This window comes from Pseudorca crassidens, chromosome 6, assembly GCF_039906515.1.
Source record: "Pseudorca crassidens isolate mPseCra1 chromosome 6, mPseCra1.hap1, whole genome shotgun sequence".
Taxonomy (NCBI): domain Eukaryota; kingdom Metazoa; phylum Chordata; class Mammalia; order Artiodactyla; family Delphinidae; genus Pseudorca; species Pseudorca crassidens.
This window is the reverse complement of record NC_090301.1, coordinates 125479459-125504836: the sequence shown is the minus strand read 5'-3', so window position 1 is coordinate 125504836 and position 25378 is coordinate 125479459. Positions and strand designations below refer to the sequence as shown.

Sequence of the window (25378 nt, the reverse complement as noted above, 5' to 3'; positions counted from 1 at the left end):
TGCACTCGGGTCTTCCCCCAGCTCTGTGACACTAGGAAACCTCTCACGGACACTAGCTCTGCCCGGAATTAGTGGATCTTTTGGGTCGGGGGCTCCCGTGTCAGGCCCACTGCGTTCTTCCCACTCCTTTGCAGGTATTCACTTTACCTGCAAGCCAGGTGCCGTGTGGGAGAAGAAAGGAGAAGGGGACTAAGGGGAAAGGGTTAATTGTCCCTCTCCTGATTCTTTCAGGAGCAGAACCTTCCAATAGCCACCAGCAACCTCCATTTTCAGAGACGCATGGCACTCTGTGCCACATGGAGTGTAAGCAGGGTGGATGTGTGCAACTTCCAGAGTGGTCCCTTGAAAGGAAGCTGCTTGCCCTCTGAAAGGAAGGACTTCCCCTTCTCTTGGGCAGGAACGGAAAGGAGGGCAGAGCTTAGACCCTGACAATGACAGAAAGGACCTGGGTGACTTCTCAGAGTGGAGACGCCCACCCTCCTGACCACCTACCAGCGTCCACTTTTATAGGAGAGAAACACAGCCCCTCTGTCTCACTTAGGCCACCAGTATTTGGCCTCTGTTAAAGCTTCTGATGACAAGCTTTGAATCTGCTTGAAGAAACAGGATTTACACACAAAGGTTTGTTCATTGTGCTGGGTTTCCTCCATCTGCCCCTCCCAAGCAGCTCTCCATCATCCTTCCCTGGGATCTGGTCCCTTGAGGGTGACCTGGACAGACCGCAGCTACAGGCTTCCAGTTTGGCTTGTGGATGGGGGGGCCCCAGCAGGAAATCGGAGGGCGAGGGAGAGTGAGCTCCCTGCCTGCAGCGCTGCTCTATTTACCAGAGTTTACAGCTCCTACAGGAGGCCCTCTGCAGGTCCAGCTGCCAGTGAGGACCATGCTCCTTGCTCAACACAAAACAGTGAGTGATTAGTCATTACTGTATGTGTTACATCTCAGGGCATTTTGCATGTTACAGTAAAATGTGTAGAGATTAAAGACTTGACTCAAGGAAATGTACAACGAAAGGTACAATTCCAGGCACTGAGGTACTTAAATGAGACACTGATACGGTGGCAGGAGGAGGGAGTGTTGTCACCTGTCCCCATAGCCTAATAGTACATAAGAGGGACCCAACAGGAGTCACTACAGGCAGAGGCCCTGGAGTAGCATGCCCTGAAGTATGATCTGGAGGCAAAAAGGGGTCTGTTGTCTAATGAGCTTGGGGACACCAGGTATGCTCTCCCTCTTGGGAGACTGTTGATAGGCATATCTTTTAAAATGTATTACAGCGTGGCTTCTTGACCCCTCCCCCCCCACCTCTACCCTCACTCATGGAGATTCAGCCACGAGGGCCTCCTCAAGCACAGCCAGCACGGTCCCCACCAGGACTCCCGCTAGCTGCCCTCTGCCTTCCATGCTCATCCCAAGATCGCCCCTGGACTCCCTCCGTCATCTCTGATCATAAGGAGACCCCCTCCCTAACGGGGCACCCCACCTCTGTCACATTCCTGCCCCTCGCCCTGCTTCCTTCTTCATCATTGCAATCAGCACCGATCGACACTTTACATACAGGATACTGGGGAGACTGTGATGCCTTCCACACCAGCGCAATGAAGGGGTCATATGAATATTTTGGTTTCTCAGTGCATGTAAAAGTTATGTTTATGCTATACTTCAGTCTATTAAGTGTGCAACAGCATTATGTCTTAAAACTGTACATATCTTAATTTTAAAAGACTTTATTTCAGGATTGGAGGGAAGATGGCAGAGGAGGAAGACCCTAAGCTCACCTCCACCCACAGGCTCACCAAAATTGCAACTATTTACAGAGAAACTAATGGTGAGAAAGACCAGAGTCTACCAGAAAAGATCTTCTGCAACTAAAGGTATAAAGGAGTAACTACAAAGAGATGGGTTGGAGGGGCAGAGATGCAGTACAGTCAAGAACAATACCCCAGGGTGGGTGACCCACAAATGGGAGGCTAATTACAACTGCAGAGGTTCTCCCTAAGGAGCAAGGGGTCTGAGTCCCACATCAGGCTCCCCGGCCCCGGGGTCCTGTGCTGGGAAGATAAGCCCCTAGAACATTTGGCTTTGAAGGCCAGCAGAGCTTATATTTAGGAGACCCAGAAGGCTGTGGGAAATAGAGACACCACTCTTAAAGGGTGCACACAAAATCTCAGGCGATCATGGACAGAAGCAATAACGTGAAAGGAGCCTGGGTCAGACCCACCTGCTGATCTTGGAGAGTCTCCCGGAGGCAGGAGGCAACTGCAGCTCCGCTGGGGACACGGACACTGGCAGCAGCCACTGTTGGGAGCCCATTCTACCACGTGGACACTGGGGCTGACAAGTGCCATTTTGGAATCCTCCCTCTAGCTTAGTAGCACCAGGACCCAGCCCTGCCCACCAGCCTGTTGGCACCAGTACTAGGACGCCTCAAGCTAAGCAACTAGCTGGGCAGGGACACAGCCCCACCTACGATCAGACAGGCTGCCTTAAAACTCCCAGAGCACACAGCCTCCTTAGGACACAGTCTTGTCCACTAGAGGGCCCAGGACACTGCTCCACACACAAGTGCACAAGCATTAGCCCCAGGACCCCAGGACCCAGCCCACCCAGCAGCAGGCAAACACCAGCTCAGAGATACCTTGGACTCTTCAGCCAGTTGCCCAGGGGTCCAGCTCCACTCACCAGCAGGCCAGCACCAGCTTTAGGACACACTGGAATCTGCAACCAGCCATGTCAGCAACCAGCCCCACGTGCCAGCAGGCCAACACTAGATCTGGGAACCCTGGCCCTGCAACCAACCAACACACAAACCAGTTCTTCCCACCAGTGGGCCAGCACTAGCTCCAAGACCACCTGGGATTCCACAGCCAGTTGTGACCTGGCCCCACCAACCAGCAGTAAGCAGCCTCCACACAAGGCAGGGTCAGGGCACCCTAGCCAATAGGACATCCCCTTCAAAAGGCCACTTCTCCAAGGTCAGGAAACATATCCAACCTACCAGACACAGAAATAAAAACAACAAATTAGGCAAAATGAAGTGACAGAGTAACATGTTCCAAATGAAGGAACAAGACAAAACTCCAAAAGAAGAGCTAACTGAAGTGGAGAGAGAGAGACAATCTACTCAATAAAGAGTTCAAGGTGATGATTGTAAAGATGATCAAAGAACTTGGGAGAATTGGATGAACAGAGTGAGATGTTATAAGCTTTTAACAAAGAGTTCAAAAATATAAAGAAGAACCAAACAGAGATGAAGAATACAGTAACTAAAATAAAAAATGCACTAGAGGGCTTCCCTGGTGGCGCAGTGGTTGAGAGTCCACCTGCCGATGCAGGGGACACGGGTTCGTGCCCTGGTCCGGGAGGATCCCACATGCCACGGAGCGGCTGGGCCCGTGAGCCATGGCTGCTGAACCTGTGCGTCCGGAGCCTGTGCTCCGCAACGGGAGAGGCCACAACAGTGAGAGGCCCACGTACCAAAAAAAAAAAAAAAAAAAAAAAAAAGGCACTAGAAAGAGTCAAGCATAGATTAAATGATACAGAGAAATGGATCATCAAGGTGGAAGACACAGTAGTGAAAATCACTGAAGCTGAACAGGAAAAAAGAGTTTAAAAAATGAGGACAAGCAGAAACTAACACACCATTGTAAAGCAATTATACCCCAATAAAGATGTTAAAAAAAAAAAAGAGGACAGTTTAAGAGACTTCTAGGACAACATATATATATGAATATTCATGTTACAGGGATCCCAGAAGGAGAAGAGAGAGTGAAAGGGGCAGAAAACATATTTGAAGACATAATAGCTGAAAACTTCCCTAACATGGGGAAGGAAATAGACATCCAGGTCCAAGAATCACAGAGAGTCCCAAACAGGATTAACCCAAAGGGAAAAACACCAAGACACATTGTAATAAGAATTGCAAAAATTAAAGATAAGGAGAGAATATTAAAATTAGCAAGGGAAAAAGCAACACCTTATGTACAAGGGAACTCCCCTAGGCTATCAGCTGACTTTTCAGCAGAAATCTATTGGCGTCTTCTGGAAATCCTGCATTGCTCTGAGCTTTATCACAGATTTACAATAGTGGTTTTATGCTCCTACTGATAATCAGATGCTGAGCCCTGGTTTGTCTTGCTCTGAGCCTCATTTAAGTTGAGTACCCTGCCTCTTAACGATGTTGCATCTGCTTTCCATTTTGTACATTTTGCTTTGTTAACAAAATCATGGCAGTAAAACAGGAATTGAGACATTTTGCTTTCTCTCTGTCACCTTCTAATATTATACCATATGCCGTCAACAGCTGGACTCTGTCAACAAAACTTTTTAAATCCTTTTTTAAAATATTCATAATGTATTTTTCATTTATGAAGTTCTTCTGATCTTTCACCTTCCTTAGAATCTTATTCCAGATTTGTGTCATGCTTGGGCATTTTATTATACTAATTCCTCTTTAGCACACGTGAATCAATCTCAGAATAGCCTCCTTCTACAGCTCCTTCAACATGTCCTTTCTTGACTTCTCTTCCTCATCCAGACCCCAGAGCTAAGAGTGACCCAGGACTTAAACCCTGAACCTTGTTCCTTCTTTATCCACACTGTCTCCCTAAAGTGTTTGCATCCGTTCCAATGACTTTTAATATCAGATATATTCTGACAACTCCACAATCTATTTATCTACTCATGGTCTCACTCTTTACCACAAAATGTATTTATCAAACTGCATAGTTGACCTCTCCATTTGGATTCTAACAAACAACCCAAGCCCTTCCCACAACAGCACCTGACCTCCCTGTCTTCCACTTTTAGTAAATGATACCCACAATCAACCAGTAGCTCAAGACAAAATCCTAGAGTCAATCTTGTGACCACTTTCCCTTGTGTCATACACCCAATTCACCAGAAAATCCTGTCACCTCCTCCTTCAAGAAGATATATGAAGTCCAATATTCTTTTCACCTTGTATCTTACCTTGACAAATTTGATGTCATCCTACATGGCCTCCCTACTTATAATTTTGCCCTATAATCTGTTCTCCACATGGGAAGATTTTTTTTTCCAAATTTTTCCTCAGACCCCAGATGGACCTTCTCTGTCTGCCTCTCCATCTCATGGAACTCTTCCAGTCAAAGTGGGTTGCTTTGCTCTCTGCCCAGAATATTCTTTCCAGTATAGTTCCTCATATATCTTCCTCATTTCATTCAAATCACAGCTCAAAAGTCATGTCCTCAGAGACAGCTAAAATCACAAGGCCTATCTACGCCCTTATTATATAATTACATTATATATCATTTGTTTACCTGTTTACCTCTCCCACCACTAGAAAGTAAGCTACCTGAGGGCAGGGGCTTTGCTGTTTCCAGGTCTTCGGGTCCCAGAGTCCAGAGCAGTACCTGCATGGAATATATCCTCCTTAAACATTTGTTGATTCAGCAGATGACTTCAATACACCTCCTGAATCTCTCCACTGCAGACTTTGCAGAGAGCTGGGTATGCAAAGGGAGAGAGCAGGGGAGACTTTGGCCAGGATGCTGGCCTACCTTTTGAGTGGGTCCTGAGCATCTTTGAGGGCTGACTGTACTTGGGCCTTGGCAGTGATGGGAAAGGAAAATAAAAACATAACCGTGAAATCAAACACAGTAGGTGTTTGGGCATGGACATGTCTAGCTGATTTCAAGGGATACCAAAGGCAATACTGTCCACCTAGGAATGCTGCCTGGTTAGAAAAATCCTGGACCTACAAAGCATTAATGCAGTCAGGTGTAACCCCTATAAGGAGAATATGGCTCCCTGGTCAGCTGTCCCCATTTGAAGGAAGATTTGCTTTGACCCTTGATAGTGCTTCTTATGGGGATCAGATGAGAACTGACTAGAAAACCACTACCTCATAAACACGCTCAGAGAAACCCGAGTAGCAGCTTCCTTAACATACTTGCATATTCAACCTGAAAACTTATTAGCATTATAGTGACAGATCAATGTGTCACATAGCTCCCAGAGCTTGGGAGATGCTAGATGACCAGGCCAGGCCATTTCCATTATAGGAATTACCTTTGACAAGTCCCCAAAGCACAGCCTGTCTTCTGTTCTATGTAGGGCCAGGCCCAGGGATGGAAACCCTGGTCTTTGAAAATCACTGCTTGTAGTATATGAGACTGATGGCAACCATGTGGATGATGGATTGAAAAGAAAACCAAAAGTCAGTCTGCCATCTATCTTTTCCAAATATTCAGGGATTCTACGTGATATTATGGAAGAAACACAGAACATTAGATTGGTGGTGACTTTGGAAGCAACAGCAGGTATAGGAGACCCCTCTACAACACCTCTGTCAACACCCGGCCTCAGCTTCAATATCCTCAGGAAGGTGAGTCACAGCCTCTTGAAGTGGCAACTTCAAGGTTGACTTCCAAGGTTGTATTCCACAGGTGAGCTACATATTAGTACCCGCCACACTTTCCCAGCATTGTTGAGAGATAAGTGTTGGAGAGTCAGATGTCTTGGTTGGGACTGCCGGCAACACCCCACAAGGCCCAGATGACTCTTACAGTATAGATACCCTCCTGTGTCCATCCCCACTCCTGTGCTATCCAGCAGGGTCCTCCCTGCTCTCTCATCCAGACGACTGAAGTGGCCTCTATTCCTTGATCTCCCGGCCTCTGTTATTTCACTACTAACCCATTGTTCAACCTAGCACTCCTTGCTTTTTGTTCTTTAATTATTTTTAATTTTTATCAAGATTATGCATACAGAACTTTTAAAAAGTACCACAACAGGCCTCTCCACTCCCCCTATTTTCCTCCTCCAGTAGAAACGAAAACAAAACCCTGAGGGGCAAGAACCTGAAATCATGAATGTGGTTATAACAGGGCTGGTCATTGGCCTTCTAACCTCCAAATCCCCAGCTGGCGGGCTGCACGCAACAGTGGAGGGTATTTCATTCACCTTTCCACAACGTGGCCCCTCCCACTTTACATACAGGACTGATTAGTTTTTAGACACAGCTTACTGTAGTATCAGTGATGGGGTTCTATTTTACTTTATGATATTTTTGTACTTAGCTCTGTATGACTAATTGCCATGCTCACATTGCTATTTCTTGAGTGTTCCATCTGGCTATCATCAATGGACTGCTCATAATGGAAGAGGAGATTCATTGTTCCCAAGCCCCACCCTACACATGTTGACTTCCCATCCTTGACTTGGTCCAATTTCATTCCCTTATCATTTTAGTCAGCGCAGTATTTGATCTTCATATCATTATCACTGGCTAAATGCTCTTCACAGCTGAGCCATGCGGTATACTATGATTACCTTTTGTTTCCTGGACAATACTTTGCTTTCGCTGAAGTTAATAATTACTTTGTTGTTCCATTTACTTTGTTTTATTTGCACTCTTGCCCTGTTATAAATATCCTCTCAGTGTATCATCATGAAGAATCTCTACTTGGAGCTTTCTTTCTGTTTGGTAGCTTCTTTTTCATCTTATTTTTGTTTTAACTTTTTATTATGGAAATTTTCAAATGTACGTAAAACTCCACATATCCACATTTTTGCTGAAATATTTTAAAGGTAATCCGAGACATCATATCATTTCATCTGAAAATGCTTTAATTTGTATCTCTAACTTATAGGTACTTTTAAACAATATAACCATCATGCTATTATCAAACCTATTAAATTAATAACTCCTTGGAGCTTCCCTGGTGGCGCAGTGGTTAAGAATCCGCCTGCCAATGCAGGGGACACGGGTTCGAGCCCTGGTCCGGGAAGATCCCACATGCCACAGAGCAACTAAGCCCGTGTGCCACAACTACTGATCCTGCACTCTAGAGCCCACGCACCACAACTACTGAAGCCAACACACCCTAGAGCCCATGCTCCACAACAAGAGAAGCCACCGCAATGAGAAGCCCACGCACCCACAATGAAGACTAGCCCCCACTCGCTGCAACTAGAGAAAGCCTGCACACAGCAACAGAGACCCAACGCAGCGAAAAATAAATAAATAAAATAAAATAAATAAATTTTTAAAAAGCATACATTATAAAAATAATTCCTTAATAATCATCTGATTAATCAGCATATATCCAAATTTTATGATCGTCCCCAACATATCTTTCAAGCTGGTTGGTTGAAATAGAATCCGAATGAGACCCAAGCATCGAATCTCCTTGTCTATTAAGTCCCTTATTCTGTAAGAGTTCCTTCTCCCGTTATCTCAATGTCCTTGATTAGCTGAAGTGACCAAGTCATTTGTCTTATAAAATGTCTCACGTTCTACACTTGGCTGATTACTTCTTCTGAGTGTCATTTAACTTGTTTTGCTTTCCTTCATATTCCTTGTACCCTGGTAGTGACTCTCAGCCTGGACAGAATATTAGAATCACTTGAAGAGCCTTTTATACTAAAACCCCAATGCCCAGACCAATTAAGTCAGAATTTCGGGATGGGACTCAAGCATCAGTATTTTGAAAGTGCCCCAGGTAAGCCCAATGGACATCAGACGTTAACAAACACTGTCCTATAGAGTAGCATTAGCACACCTGGGAACCTGTGAAATGAAAATTTTCAGGCACGTGCACAGACCTACTGAATCAGAAACTCTGGAGGTGGAGCCCAGAAATCTGTTTTTTAACAAGCGCCCAGGGGATTCTGATGCTCACAAACATTTGAGAAGCACTGCTGTTGAGGTTTCACTTGATTCATTCATTTTCTTCAAGCATAAATGAACTTATTTTCAAAAGACAAATAGACTCACAGACATTGAAGACAAACTTATGGTTATCAAAAGGGAAAGGAGGGGGGCAGGGATAAAGCAGGAGGCTGGGATTAACATACACAGTACTATATGTAAAATAGATAACCAAAAAGACCTACTCCATAGCACAGGGAACTATACGCAATATTTTGTAATAACTTATAACAGAAAAGGATCTGTAAAAGAATATATATTATACATACACATGTATATGTGTATATATGTATAACTGAATCTGTGCTGGATACCTGAGACTAACATAATTTTGTAAATCAACTACACTTCAATTAGAAAAAAAAGAATCACCTGCACAGCTCTTGTTAACTAGGATTCAGGCCCAGCCCCAGGTCAATTGAATCTGGTTATATGAGAGTGGTGCTCCAAGGCCCATGTTTTTAAAAGCTCACCAGGTGACCACACAAGCACAGGGAGGGTTAGGAATCACTGTCCTACCTCACCACCTTAGGAGGTACACAGTGCAGGAGTGCCCCATCTTTAGTGCTGCTAAGATTTATTAATGGATTCAGGTATTGTCGGCCCGATCCCTCCATTATAAAAATGAGGTTGAGGAGGACCTTCAAGATGGCGGAGGAGTAAGACGCAGAGATCACCTTCCTCCCCACAAATACATCAGAAATACATCTACATGTGGAACAACTCCTACAGAACACCAACTGAACACTGGCAGAAGACCTCAGACTTCCCAAAAGGCAAGAAACTCCCCACGTACCTGAGTAGGGCAAAAGAAAAAAGAATAAACAGAGACAAAAGGATAAGGACAGGACCTGCACCAGTGGGAGGGAGCTGTGAAGGAGGAAAGGTTTCCACACACTAGGAAGCCCCTTTGCGGGCGGAGACTGCCGGTGGCGGAGGGGGGAAGCTTCGGAGCCACGGAGGAGAGCACAGCAACAGGGGTGCGGAGGGCAAAGCGGAGAGATTCTGCACAGAGGATCGGTGCCGACCAGCACTCACCAGCCCGAGAGGCTTGTCTGCTCACCCGCTGGGGTGGGCGGGCGGGGCTGGGAGCTGAGGCTCGGGCTTCGGTCGGAGCACAGGGACAGGACTGGGATTGGCGGCGTGAACACAGCCTGCAGGGGGTTAGCGCACCACGGCTAGCCGGGAGGGAGTCCGGGAAAAAGTCTGGACCTGCCTAAGAGGCAAGAGACCATTGTTTTGGGATGCGCGAGGAGAGAGGATTCAGAGCACCACCTAAACGAGCTCCAGAGACAGGCGCAAGCCGCAGCTATCAGCGCAGACACCAGAGAAGGGCATGAAATGTTAAGGCTGCTGCTGCAGCCACCAAGAAGCCTGTGTGTGAGCACAGGTCACTGTCCACACCTCCCCTCCAGGAAGGCTGTACAGCCCGCCACTGCCAGGGTCCCGGGATCCAGGGACAACTTCCCCGGGAGAACACACAGCGCACCTCAGGCTCATGCAACGTCATGCTGCCCTCTGCCACCACAGGCTCGACACGCATTCCGTACCCCTCCCTCCCCCACCCCAGCCTGAGTGAGACAGAGCCTCCTAATCAGCTGCTCCTTTAACCCCCTCCTGTCTGGGTGGGAACAGATGCCTGAGGGTGACCTATACACAGAGGCGGGCCCAAAACCAAAGCTGAAACCCAGGAGCTGTGCAAACAAAGAAGAGAAAGAGAAATTTCTCCTGTAGCCTCAGGAGCAGCAGATTAAATCCACACAGTCAACTTGTACCCTGCATCTGTGGAATACCTGAATAGACAACAAATCATCCCAAGATTGAGGCAGTAGACTTTGGGAGCAACTGTAGACTTGGGGTTTGCAGTCTGTGACTGCTTTGTTTCTGATTTCTATGTTTATCTTAGTTTAGTGTTTAGCACTTGTTCTCTCTGGTAGATTTGTTTGGTTGCTCTCTTCTTTTTATTATTATTATTATTTTCTTTCTTTTTTCTTCCTTTTCTTTTGAGCCGTGTGGGTGACAGGGTCTTGGTGCTCCAGCCTGGTATCAGGCCAGAGCCTCTGAGGTGGGAGGACTGAGTTCAGGACATTGGACCACCAGAGACCTCCCAGTCCCATGTAATATAAATTGGTGAGAACTCTCCCAGAGATCTCCATTTCAATGATAAGGCCCAGCTCCCAGCTCCACCCAACTACCAGCAAGCTCCAGGGCTAGACACCCCATGTAAAACAACTAGCAAGACAGGAACACAACCCCAGCCATTAGCAGAGTGGCTGCCTAAATCATACTAAGTTCACAGACACCCCAAAATGCACCACCAAACCCGGTCCTCCCACCAAAAGACAAGATCCAGCCCCACCCACCAGAACACAGGCACCAGTCCCTCAACCAGGAAGCCTACACAACCCACTGAACCAACCTCACCCACTGGGGGCAGACACCAAAAACAATGGGAACTACGAACCTACAGCCTGTGAAAAGGAGACCCCAAACACAGTCAGTTAAAAAAAATGAGAAGACAAAGAAATATGCAGCAGATGAAGGAGCAAAGTAAAAACCCACCAGACCTAACAAATGAAGAGGAAACAGGCAGTCTACCTGAAAAAGAATTCAGAGTAATGATAGTAACGATGATCCAAAATCTTGGAAATAGAATGGAGAAAATACAAGAAACAGTTAACAAGGACCTAGAAGAACTAAAGAGCAAACAAACAATGATGAACGAAACAATAAATGAAACTAAAAATTCTCTAGAAAGAATCAATAGCAGAATAACTGAGGGAGAACAACGGATAAGTGACCTGGAAGATAAAACAGTGGAAACAACTACTGCAGAGCAGAATAAAGAAAAAAGAATGAAAAGAATTGAGGACAGTCTCAGAGACTTCTGTGACAACATTAAACACATCAGTGTTCGAATTATAGGGGTCTCAGAAGATGAAGAGAAAAAGAAAGGGTCTGAGAAAGTATTTGAAGAGATTATAGTTGAAAACTTCCCTAACATGGGAAAGGAAATAATCAAGTCCAGGAGGCACAAAGAGTCCCATACAGATAAATCCAAGGACAAACACACCAAGACACATATTAATCAAACCATCAAAAATTAAATAGAAAGAAAAAATATTAAAAGCAGCAAGGGAAAAGCAACAAATAACATAGAAGGGAAACCCCATAAGGTTAACAGCTGATCTTTCAGCAGAAACTCTGCAAACCAGAAGGGAGTCACATGGGCATATTTAAAGTGATGAAAGGCAAAAACCTACAACCAGGATTACACTACCAGCAAGGATCTCATTCAGATTCGATGGAGAAATAAAAACCTTTACAGACAAGCAAAAGCTGAGAGAGTTCAGCACCACCAAACCAGCTTTACAACAAATGCTGAAGAAACTTTTCTAGGAGGAAACACAAGAGAAGGAAAAGGCCTACAAAAACAAACCTAAAACACTTAATAAAATGGTAATAGGAACATACATATTGACAATTACCATAAACGTAAATGGATTAAATGTTCCAACCAGAAGACACAGACTGGCTGAATGGATAAAAAAACCACACCCGTATATATGCTGTCTACAAGAGACCCACTTCAGACCTAGGGACAGATACAGACTGAAAGTGAGGGGATGGAAAAAGATATCCCATGCAAATGGAAATCAAAAGCAAGTTGAAGTAGCAATTCTCATATCAGACAAAATGGACTTTAAAATAAAGACTACTACAAGAGACAAAGAAGGACACTACATAATGATCAAGGGATCGACCCAAGATGAAGATATAACAATTGTAAATATTTATGCACCCAAAATAGGAGCACCTCAATACATAAGGCAAATGCTAACAGCCATAAAAGGGGAGACTGACAGTAACACAATCATAGTAGGGGACTTTAACACCTCACTTTCACCAATGGACAGATCATCCAAAATAAAAATAAATAAGGAAACACAAGCTTTAAATGACACATTAAACAAGATGGACTTAATTGATATTTATAGGACATTCCATCCAAAAACAACAGAATGCACTTTCTTCTCAAATGCTCATAGAACATTGTCCAGTATAGACCATATCTTGGGTCACAAATCAAGCCTTGGTAAATTTAAGAAAATTGAAATCATATCAAGTATCTTTTCCAACCACAACGCCATGAGACTACATATCAATTACAGGAAAAAAAACTGTAAAAAATACAAACACATGGAGGCTAAACAATATGCTACTAAATAACCAGGAGATAACTGAAGAAATCAAAGAGGAAATCAAAAAATACTTAAAAACAAATGACAATGAAAACATGATGACCCAAAACCTATGGAATGCAGCAAAAGCAGTTCTAAGGGGGAAGTTTATAGCAATACAATCCTACCTCAAGAAACAAGAAACATCTCAAATAAACAACCTAACCTTACACCTAAAGCAATTAGAGAAAGAAGAAGAACAACAAAAAAAACACACCAAAGTTAGCAGAAGTGAAGAAATCATAAAGATCAGATCATGAATAAATGACAAAGAAATGAAGGAAATGATAGCAAAGATCAATAAAACTAAAAGCTAGTTCTTTGAGAAGATAAACAAAATTGATAAACCATTAGCCAGACTCATAAAAAAAAACAGGGAGAAGACTCAAATCAATAGAATTAGAAATGAAAAAGGAGAAGTAACAACTGACACTGCAGAAATACAAAGGATCATGAGAGATTACTACAAGCAAATATACGCCAGTAAAATGGACAACCTGGAAGAAATGGACAAATTCTTAGAAAAGCACAACCTTCCGTGACAAAACCAGGAAGAAATAGAAAATATAAAAAGACCAATCACAAGCACTGAAATTGAAACTGTGGTTAAGAATCTTCCAACAAACTAAAGCCCAGGACCAGATTGCTTCACAGGCGAATTCTATCAAACATTTAGAGAAGAGCTAACACCTATCCTTCTCAAACTCTTCCACAATATAGCATAGGGAGGAACAATCCCAAACTCATTCTACGAGGCCACCATCACCCTGATACCAAAACCAGACAAAGATGTCACAAAAAAACAAAACTACAGGCCAATATCACTGACGAACATAGATGAAAAAGTCCTCAACAATACTAGCAAGAAGAACCCAACAGCACATTAAAAGGATCATACACCATGATTAAATGGGATTTATCCCAGGAATGCAAGGATTCCTGAATATATGCAAATCAATCAATGTGATACACCATATTAACAAATTGAAGGATCAAAAACATATGATAATCTCAATAGATGCAGAAAAAGCTTTTGACAAAATTCAACACCCATTTATGATAAATACTCTCCAGAAAGTAGGCATAGAGGGAAACTACCTCAACATATTAAAGGCCATATATGAAAAACCCACAGCCAACATTGTTCTCAGTGGTGAAAACCTGAAACCATTTCCTCTAAGATCAGGAACAAGACAAGTTTGACCACTCTCACCACTATTATTCAACATAGTTTTGGAAGTTTTAGCCACAGCAATCCAGAAGAAAAAGAAATAAAAGGAATCCAAATCAGAAAAGAAGAAGTAAAGCTGTCACTTTTTGCAGATGACCTGATACTATACACAGAGAATCCTAAAGATGCTACCAGAAGCCTACTGGAGCTAATCAATGAATTTGGTAGAGTAATAGGATACAAAATTAATGCAGAGAAATCTCTTGCATTCCTGTACACTAATGATGAAAATTCTGAAAGAGAAATTAAGGAAATACTCCCATTTACCATTGCAACAAAAAGAATAAAATATCTAGGAATAAACTTACCTACGGAGACAAAAGACCTATATGCAGAAAACTATAAGAGACTCATGAAAGAAATTAAAGATGATACAAACAGATGGAAAGATATACCATGTTCTTGGATTGCAAAAATCAACATTGTGAAAATGACTCTACTATCCAAAGCAATCTACAGGTTCAATGCAATCCCTATCAAACTACCAATGACATTTTTCACAGAAGTAGAACAAAAAAATTCACAATTTGTATGGAAACACAAAAGACCCTGAATAACCAGAGCATTCTTGAGAAAGAAAAACTGAGCTGGAGGGATCAGGCTCCCGGACTTCAGACTATACTACAAAGCCACAGTAATCAAGACAATATGGTACGTGCACAAAAACAGAAATATACATCAGTAGAACAGGATAGAAAGCCCAGAGATAAACCCACACACATATGGTCACCTTATTTTTGATAAAGGAGGCAAGAATAGACAATGGAGAAAAGACAGACTCTTCAATAAGTGGTGCTCGGAAAATGAACAGCTACATGTAAAAGAATGAAACACTCACTAACACCATACACAAAAATAAACTCAAAATGGATTAAAGACCTAAATGTAAGGCCAGACACTATCAAACTCTTAGAGGAAAACATAGGAAGAACACTCTATGACATAAATCACAGCAAGATCCTTTTTGACCCACCTCCTAGAGAAATGGAAATAAAAACAAAAATAAACAAATGGAACCTAATGAAACTTAAAAGCTTTTGCACAGCAAAGGAAACCATAAACAAGACCAAAAGAAAACCCTCAGAATGGGAGAAAATATTTGCAAATGAAGAAACTGACAAAGGATTAACATCCGAAATTTACAAGCAGCTCATGCAACTCAATATCAAAAACACAAACAACCCAATCCAAAAATGGGCAGAAGACCTAAATAGACATTTCTCCAAAGAAGATATACAGATTGCCAACAAACACATGAAAGGATGCTTAACATCACTAATCAATAGAGAAATGCAAATCAAAACTACAATGAGGTATCACCTCACACCAGTCAGAATGGCCATCATCAAAAAATCTACAAACAATAAATGCTGGAGAGGGTGTGGAGAAAGGGAACCCTCTTGCACTGTTGGTGGGAATGTGAATTGGTACAGCCACTATGGAGAACAGTATGGAGGTTCCTCATAAAACTAAAAATAGAACCACCATATGACCCAGCAATCCCACTACTGGGCATATACCCTGAGAAAACCATAATTCAAAACGAGACATGTACCACAATGTTTATTGCAGCACTATTTACAGTAGCCAGGACAAGGAAGCAACCTAAGTGTCTATCGACAGATGAATGGATAAAGAAGACGTGGCACATATATATACAATGGAATGTTGCTCAGCCATAAAAAGAAACAAAATTGAGTTATTTACAGTGAGGTGGATGGACTTAGAGCCTGTCATACTGAGTGAAGTAAGTTAGAAAGAGAAATACAAATACCATATGCTAACACATATATATGGAGTCTAAAAAAAAAAAAGGTTCTGATGGATCTAGCATCAGGACAGGAATAAAGACACAGATGTAGAGAATGGACGACACGGGGAGGGGAAGGGCAAGCTGGTTCAAAGTGACAGAGTAGCATTTACATGTAGACTACCAAATAGTTAGTGGGAAGCAGCTGCATAGCACAGGGAGATCAGCTCGGTGCTTTGTGACCACATAGAGGGGTGGGATAGGGAGGGTGGGAGGGAGACACAAGAGGGACGGCATATGGGGATATATATATACATATAGCTGATTCATTTGCTGTACACCAGAAAGTAACACAACATTGTAAATTAACTGTCTGTCCTCCAATAAAAATTAAATAAACAACAAAAAATGACCATGAGACCTATCAGTAACTCACGACTACTGGTTAACTCATTTAAGAAACTAGAGTTAATTTATCAAAAAACAACCCAAAATGATGTTGATCATCTTTTCATCAATTGGTGATTGTTGCCTAGGTTACGTTGTTAAGTGTGAAAAAGTGATTTTCAAAATCTACCATTCCTTTTGCATGGGAGTTGTGTAAAGAACTATTCCTTTTTAATTATGAGGTTACTCTACAGTTCATACAAGAAAGGTTGTACAAATGATGGCTTCTTTCCTCGTATTTGTTTTCAAGGTGATGGGTTGAAGACCATCACCATCAATGCCAAACACCAAAGGTGAGCAGTGAATGTTTTTCTAAGTGTGATTATGAACTCATAGATTTTATCTATGTGATATGATTCAGTACTTTGCCATTATTATTTTTCAATGTTCTAATTGTCCTAGTTTTGATTAGGAAAAGCCCTTCAAGTTGCCTCCTGTGTCCTTTTGATGTGACCCCACACGAATCACATATGCTCCATGGAGCTCTAGGTTCTCTGAGTGGAATATGGTATTCAGAAGCCACAATCCAGGCATCAAGTATGCTCATCGCTACCTAATTGTCAATTCTTCTAAACCTGTTCAGTGGACAAAGCAAGGAAACATTTTTCAGAAAGAGAAATCATGAGTTTAAACTGGTATTTCCAATTTTTTTTTTTTTTTTTTTTTTTTTTTTTGGTACGCGGGCCTCTCACTGTTGTGGCCTCTCCCGTTGCGGAGCACAGGCTCTGGACGCGCAGGCTCAGCGGCCGTGGCTCATGGGTCCAGCTGCTCCGCGGCATGTGGGATCTTCCCGGACTGGGGCACGAACCCGTGTCCCCTGCATCGGCAGGCTGACTGTCAACCACTGCACCACCAGGGAAGCCCAGGTATTTCCAATTTTAATTTAGGAATACAGGGTGTTGAGTCAACTACTCTGATTTCATATTTCTCTTATAGCTTGATTCTTAACTACATTATCATATTTACCTATTTGCTTTTCATGCAATACACTTAACTGAATTGTTTTATGATCTGAACTGTGTCCCCCTATAAACAATACATTAAAGCCATACTCCCAATGTGGCTATATTTGGAGACAAGGACTTTAAAGAGGTAATTAATGTTAGATGAGATCATAAAGGTGGAGCATTAATCCAATCAGATTGCTGTCTTATAAGAGGGGGAAGAAACACCAGCGAGGAAAGGCCATGTGAAGTAGAATGAGCTAGGAAGCTAGTTAGGAAGAGTCCTCACCAGAAACCAACCCTGATGGCATCCTGATCTTGGGCTTCCAGGCTCCAGAATTGTGAGAAAATAAATTTCTGCTGTTTTAGCCACCAAGCCCCTGGTATTCTGTTACAGCACCCAGAACAGACTAATACAAATGGTTTTGAAATAATAATACACTATTAACAATTAGTCTACTGAATTAGTGTTTAAAATTTCTTTGTTGTTTTATTATCCTTAAAATATATACCACTAAGGATGTAGAGTCAATATAGTGTGATTTAAAGTAAATTGAAGAAATTCTTGGGCTTCCCTGCTGGTGCAGTGGTTGAGAGTCCGCCTGTCGATACAGGGGACACGGGTTCATGCCCCGGTCCGGGAAGATCCCACATGCCACGGAGCAGCTGGGCCCGTGAGCCATGGCCGCCGAGCCTGCGCGTCCGGAGCCTGTGCTCCGCAACGGGAGAGGCCACAACAGTGAGAGGCCTGTGCACCAAAAAAACAAACAAACAAAAAAAAAAACAAGGTGTCCTGTTCCTTCATGGATGCAACTCTCACCTCTCTAATAATATTGATATATTTTTTTCTCTCTACATAGTCTGTTTCTTTCAAGTTGAGTTTGTTTTGTTTTATTTTATTTTTTCTGTCTTTCAGTTTGTTTATCTTGATTCTGCCTTTCACATTGCATGTTGTCTTCAGATACCTTGAGACATGGGATCAATAGTGAGGCAGAGAAAAGTGGATGGGCATTCTCTGTGTCAGAGTCTTGTTGACACTCTTCCCTGTAAAGGATCTGACTTGAGCATATCCTACAGGAAACCTTATTATCAGTATCTTTAGGTTTTTATTTCTTCTAGGCTGGTCAGATTCTTCAGAGAATGCACTTCTGTCTGAGGAGGGGAAGGCAGTTGTAGGAACACAGGGACAAAGGCATGTAAACATTCTCTCATGTTCCCTGTTGTCTAGATCACACCTCTACTCTCAGCAGGACTTGCTGTCCAGCCCAGAGACCTTCTGTTTTATCCTCGCCAAATACTAAACCTCCATTTCCTTCCAGGGTCCGGGGAGCAGTTGCCCCATCGCAGAAACTTGGGGAGGAGATCTGGGGCTCCATTTGCTTCTTAAATTGATCTGCAACCATTTCTCCTGATTTTATAAATTTCCAGAGGTGCCTTATGCTGCAAATTCTTTGGTTTCTTGGGGATTCTACTATGTAAGCCAGGTTGCTTTTTACTTATGCCAATGAAAAATTCCATTTTCTCAGCTGAGCTACATCACTTGCCACTCACCATCTGCTTTCCAGTTCCCCAAATTTTGTTACTTTTGTCCTTATGGGTTGATGCCTTTTTAAAGTGTTTCTTATTGAAGTGTAATATAAAAACAGAAAATTGCATATATCCTAAGAGTTGATCTCAATCAATGTTCAAAAATGGAACACAATCATGTAACCAGTATCCACATCACAAAACAGAACATGACCAGGATCCCAGAGGACCCCTGTAGGCTCCCTTTCAGCCCCAATCTCCCTTCTCTCAATGGTATCCGCTGTTCTGACTTCTAACAGCACAGATGAGTTTTTCCTGCTCTTTAACTTTATGTAAATGTAATTACACTGTATGTATTCTTTTGTGTCTGGCTTCTTTCACTCGGCATTTGTTTTTGACATTAATCCGTAATGTAAAATGTGAATGGTTCATTCTCACTTCTGTATTCATTGTTCATTTTTCCAATGTACCATAATTTATTTATCCACTTTTGATGGACACTTGGTAGTTTCCAATTTGGGAGCTATTGTTGATACAAATATTCTTGCACGTGTTTTTTGGTAAACACACATGTGCATTCCTGTTAGGTCTGTGCCAAGGAGTGGAACTGTTATGTCACAGGGTATGTATATATTCAGCTTTATCAGATACCATCATATTGTTTTCCAAGTTGTTTGTATCCATTTACACTCCAACCAGCTGTATATAAGAATCCTGGCTGTTCTATTTCATTACCAACATCTTTTTTCATTGTAAACTTTCTGGTGGGTATTTGTGCATTTAAAAAATTATTTTACTGTTTTCACCGGGATAGAAAAGGAATTAGACTTTAGTGTGTCTATTTATGCTGCCATATTTATTAGGAAGCTACCCAAGTCTCCCTAAAACACCACTTTGATCGTGTCTCTCACCTTTACTAAAATCTTTCAGTGGTTCTCAGGATAAATTTCAAATTTCTTTCCTTAGTCCTCAAGGCCCACCTTGAGCTGTCCCTGGATAGATCCAGTACATCTTTTCCATCTTTATCGCTATAACTATGTAGAACATCTTGTAATTAACCAACATGTAGTGCTCTCTTTTAGGCATCTGTGCAATTGTACAACCATTGCTTCTTAAATTGCTTTTTCCAGCCTCCTCTACCTAGCTATCTCCTCTGTCACCGTCAATAACCACTCCCACAGAACACCTTCCTTGAGTGCCCACAAGGTGCCCACCTCTGTATTCCTCTACCACCCTTTGATTTCTTCTATCAGGTCCTTTATCATGGAATGATCACCTGTCTCTCTTCCCCAGTGCCTGGGGAGCTCACTGAGACGAAGACCTGTCTTATTTCATTCTGAAGCAGCAACGCCCATCACAGTGCAGGACACTGAACAAACAGTCCTTTCGTTCATTCATTCAGTTAATTATTCAGCAAATATTTAACAAGTAACTGTCACATACCAGACTCTGTTCTAAGCCGAGGGAATGTCATGGGAAGCAACCAGCAAAACCTCTGTTCTCAGAGGCTGACATTGTAGTGAGCAAGGCAGAGAGTAAGCAAATAAACACAGAAATAGATAAACAGCATGATTAAGGGTATGCAGACAATGTCCTTCCCCAGCTCTCCACCTTCCTCTAAAGACAGTCTCCTCTGCCCGCCCTGCTCCAGTGACACGGTCTCCTCTGCCCTGCATCTCTTGGGGTCTCTGCTCCGGCTCCTCCTGGGCCTGGAATGCTCCCTTTACCCCCAAGATCTCTGTGTGGCTGGGTCCCTACCATCATTCAGCGTAATGTCAGATTTCAGCTTAAATGTCACCCCCTCGTAGGGACATTCCTCGACCACATAATCAGTCACTATCACACCATATTCTTTTAATTTTCTACATAAAATATACAAATATCTGGTAGCTTTATCGTTAATGTGGTTTTTTGTTTGTTTTCTATTTCCCTAAAGCAACTCTATGAGGGAATTTTTTTTTTCTGTTTTAACAGCTCAACTCCATTTTCCCAGATATTAGTGCCTGATCAATAGTAGGTGCTAATGTACTTGCTAAATGAGTGAATAAATGAGTTCATGGTAGGAAAATTAGAAATTGGAGAATTTTCAGAAAGGAAAAGGTAGCATTCACTTATACAATCCACAATTGCACTCCTCACGATTTACCCAACAGAAACGAAAACATGTCCACTAAAACACTTTTATGCGAATGGTCATAGCACATCTATCCATAACAGGCAAAAACCGGAAGCAGTCCCAATAGCTATCAATAAGAAAATGGTAAACAATGTGGTATATCCAGCAACGAAATACCAACTAGTGAGAAAAAAGGAGGAAGCTACTGAGTAAAGTAAGCAGGGCACTAATTTGATTGCCTGCAAGGGGCACAGACTCTTAGAACGATGGGATGGACTAAATCTTGACTGTGGTTATGAATACATGGTGGGTACATCTGTCAAAGTTATTGAACTATACTTTTAAAATGGGTACTTTTAAGTGACATAAAATATACCTCAAAAATTTAATTTAAAATTATATTGAAAGGAAAATTTGAGCATGAGAGCACTGCTCACCTCCACTCTCACCCCCAGCCTTACCTAAGACGGTAGCCTTGATCTGTCCTTGTTGGCCTGAGAAGCCCACCCCATACCCCACACAGGCCTGTGCTGCTGTCTTCCCAAGCAGCAGGAGTCACAGGTTCACTGTTGGGCTGCTACCTCATCAGACTCCCAGGGTCCAATCTATCAATGGATTAAAGTCCAGTACCTCAGTTAGGCACACCTGGGCCCCGCAGCTGACTCTGAGGGCCATCCTGATGCCAACAGCGACAGTCCTTTGTAGCTTTGTCTTGCAAGCAGCTGTGTGGACCAGGAAGATGATCTAACTCCTTGCTCCTCGGAGTGTAATCCCCAGACCAGCAGCATCTGCACCGCCTGGGCACTGGTCAGTAATGCAGTGTCCAGCCCTGGCCCAGAATCTGCCTCATGTCGTGACCCTCAGGGGACTTGGATGGACACTAAAGTTCGAGAGACACTGAGCTAAACTTTCTGAGCTTCAGATCTCTCTGTAAATGGTAATAATCATGCCTGCCTTTCCAGCTTCCAGGAGGACTGAGTGAATCACGCCACGAAGGCACCAGCTCGATGGCTGTCACTTACTAGCATTCGTGAACGGCCCCCTCCTGCCTCCTGGCTCCATTCCCCAGTCATTCCTGGCCAGCCTCAGGCCTGGTTAGTCAAGAGATTTGCTGGCAAATCTGAAAGGCCAACCTGACAGCTGGGTGGCCAACTTCACAGAGCTGGAAACGTCACTGGAACCTCCAGAGCACGCGGCCCAGCCAGGAGAGGGGGCTGGGCTCGCTGTCTGTCAACATCTCATGGCCCACTCCTCAGCCCACCCTGTGCTAATAATGGCAAACACATTTCCATGTTGATCAGATATGGCATTTCCAACTGGGTCATCATCCCCAATGTGTCACCTCTCTCTGAGGATAAAAATTAGATCTTTGTCCCTGAAACTTACCATTATTCATCTGTCTGCCAACAGAAAGACAGACACACCTCAAATGGGACCCAGAGATGCATCAGATAAAGAAAACATTCACACCTCCTCTTCCTCTTGTCTTCCCCAATTTTCCCTCCCCTTCTCCTGCCTCCCTTTTTACCTTTCTCCTCTTGTTCCAGAGCCTCTCCTCTCTGGGGAGATGACTTTCCCTCCAGGCAGTTGTCATTAGCTCCCAGGCAGTGTCAGGGTCAGCCCTGCTGCTGGCCTGGGAAGTGGCTAGTTCACAGGTGTGCCAGGGCCTCCCGGCTCCCACGGGCACCCCAAGCCTCCGCTCTGGACCTCACTGCCACTGCAGCCCAGGGGAAGCCTCGTGTGCTGACAGAGAGCAGCAGTAATCCCCAGAATGCCTGCCACTGCACCCCACCACACACCCCCGTGCCACTTCCTCTGTGCCAGATAATCTCTAGACACTCTATGCCGTCTCCACTTAATCCTCTAAACCGTTCTAGGACAAGGAGAAAAGATCCTCCCTGTTCAGGTGAGACCCCAGGGAGGCGACTTAGTCCAAATGCACGGGTTGGCAAGAGGTGATCTGGTGTCCCACCCAGCTCTGAACCGCTGCATCAGGCCTCCTACCAGGAGCTGAGGGCCAGGCTACACCAGGCTGAGTGAGTCAGCCCTCCTCCTCTGCCCTCACTGCACACCTGCCTGTAGGAGCCTCTGTGGGGTTAGTGGGAAAGGATGGCGGATCTGAGGTCAGGGAGGGCATGGTGGGGATGCTGGTCCTGGAGAGCTGGGGCCGCAGCACGGGTGCTCGTGGCTCCAACATCTCCATCCCTTCCCAAGGACCTTGGGGTCTGCCTGCCTGGGGTGTCAAAGCGATGACGTAGCATGACCCTGGCTCTCTGGACCTCCAAAGAGCCCTCCCCTGGCTAAGCCTCCCTGAAAGAGCACTGCTCCCTCGTGTGAGAAGGAGTAAGGGTTAACACCAGACAATGGCAGTGCTTCCCAGGAAGACTGAGCCAGATGGAGCCCCGCTTAGAAATCCAGTGTCAAATGACAGTGTCGCCAGCACTCCGAGCAGTAATTGGCATTGAGAGACTTGGAACTGCAAAACCAGTGATTTTCAGTTGGTATTTTAAAAAAGTAATTGACATTAAGTGCTGTTTGGAGCTTCAAACTAGTGATTTGCAAATGACATTCAATGAGAAATCATTTACGTCTATTGACATTAAATAGGCGTGAGCTCACAGCGCGCCCGAGGGGCAGCGGAGCGGGGGCGGGGAGCAGCTGGGAGCCGCCTCGGATAGCAGAGGCTTCACCCCAAACGCCCCTTCCTGCGTAGATGCCCTGCGCGAGGAAGGGTGTATCCAGGCTCAGGCGGTGCTCCCCACCGTACAGCCCCTTCCCTCCCTGCCCGTCTCCTCCCAGCTGCATCCTGTGACTTCCCCGAAGGAGAAAACGCCCTCCATCTCTGCTCCCGACCCGCTCTCGGCACCGCGACTCCCTCGGCCTGCGGGCTCCCACTTGTCACGTGGCGCCACCCGCCCTAGGAAGCCTCCCGCTCGTGGACCTCGCGCGCGCTCAGCCACATCACCCCGCTCTGGCTGCCTGGCGACCCTCCAGACGGTTTCCGGGAGGCCAGCGCACACTGCACTGCGATGAGCCAGCGCGTCTGCTGTTCTGGTTGAGGAAGTTCTTAAAGAAAGGGAACAAGCGCTCTGCAAATGGTCTGGGAACGGAAGGACATGCCCGGTGGTGGTCGGAGGCAGCAGCCTATGGCCGTCGCTCCCACCCTCACCCCGACCCCTGACCCTGACCCCTGCGTGCTGACGTCGTTGCCGACCTTCTGCACAGGCAGAGCAGGGGGCACCGCAACTGTGATTTGCAGGCTGTGGACTACTGCCTTTCTGGTGAGGCTATTCCCGATCTATTCTGTGATGGACGAGAGTGAGCCTTATAGTTCCCAGAGCTTGATTCTCAGGACACCTGCCCGTGCTGGAGTGTACATACCTTTTGCAATGCCTACAATTACAAGGTGGATGCCTATTAATAGTTACATTACAGATGGGGACTTACATGGCTGGCTGGAGTGCACCTTAAGTGAAAGAAGCACAGCAGGAATGAAGCCTGGCTCCCTCTAACCCTGCAAACCAGCACACCTAGCACCACAGCACAGCCCCTGTTAAACTTGAGACCTGGTGGACAGTCCTGTGTAACTTAGTCCCCCAGCCATTAGCCCCTTTCCGGGAACCTCTGCCAGCCTTTCCCACCAGGCAGCCGCCTGGAGCAGGTTCTGGAAAGGGGGAGCAGTAGACAGCTTGTTCTGAGAACACTGCTGAGAAGAGCAAGGGGACAGTGCTGAGTTGGATCTTGTCCCCAGAATCAGGCAGTGTCCAAATAAAGCATGACCCCTTTCCAAGAAAAAGAAACGTGTCACCAGGGAATGCTCATCTTCTTGGGAACTTGATTTTTCCAAATACTGCTCTTTTGGAATCTGTTGAATTACAGAAAAGGAAAATCAAAATCCCTTTGGCCCGGGGCAAAAGGGGAAAAGAAACCTAGGTGGAGTAAGTTAAAACCTTCATCTTTCCTTTCTTCCTAGGGGCACACATCAATTGGGCCCAGGGCAATGAGTGGCCCAGCACTGGCTCAGGTCCTGCCTGCAAGCTAGAGACCTGGAAATCAGCAGGAGGCTCTGGCAGTGACCAAGAAAGAGATGAAGGGCCTGGACCACAGTGAGGCCAAGGATGCAGAGCAGGGCTTGCATCAGGTGCACCTTCCTCAAGAAAAATACGGCTTAAGGTCAGGAACAGCAGATTATTAAAAACCTCTTCCAGAAGTACAAAGTAATTCAACTGGAACAGTAATAAAGTAAGAGGCACAAGTGTTGGGGTGACAAGAAGCAAAATGATCACTGCTGGCAAATGGGATGCTTTTGTACATGGAAGATTAAAAAGAATCGACAGAACACCACAGAAACAGTAAAAGACTTGAACTAAGTGGCTGGTTAAAAGGTAAATATACAAAATTGCTTTTAAACCAAATCTTCTTTTAAACCA

At 44.4% G+C, this 25378-nt stretch overlaps 1 long non-coding RNA gene across 1 annotated transcript in view; it reads right to left on the bottom strand.

The window, feature by feature from the left end:
- Positions 1-24051, bottom strand: part of LOC137225928 (uncharacterized) — a 41491-nt gene extending 17440 nt beyond the window's left edge. Inside the window, exon 1 of the long non-coding RNA XR_010944094.1 lies at positions 23914-24051. This is a non-coding gene — a long non-coding RNA (uncharacterized lncRNA). The remainder of the gene's footprint in view (positions 1-23913) is intronic.
- Positions 24052-25378: the final 1327 nt, after the last annotated feature.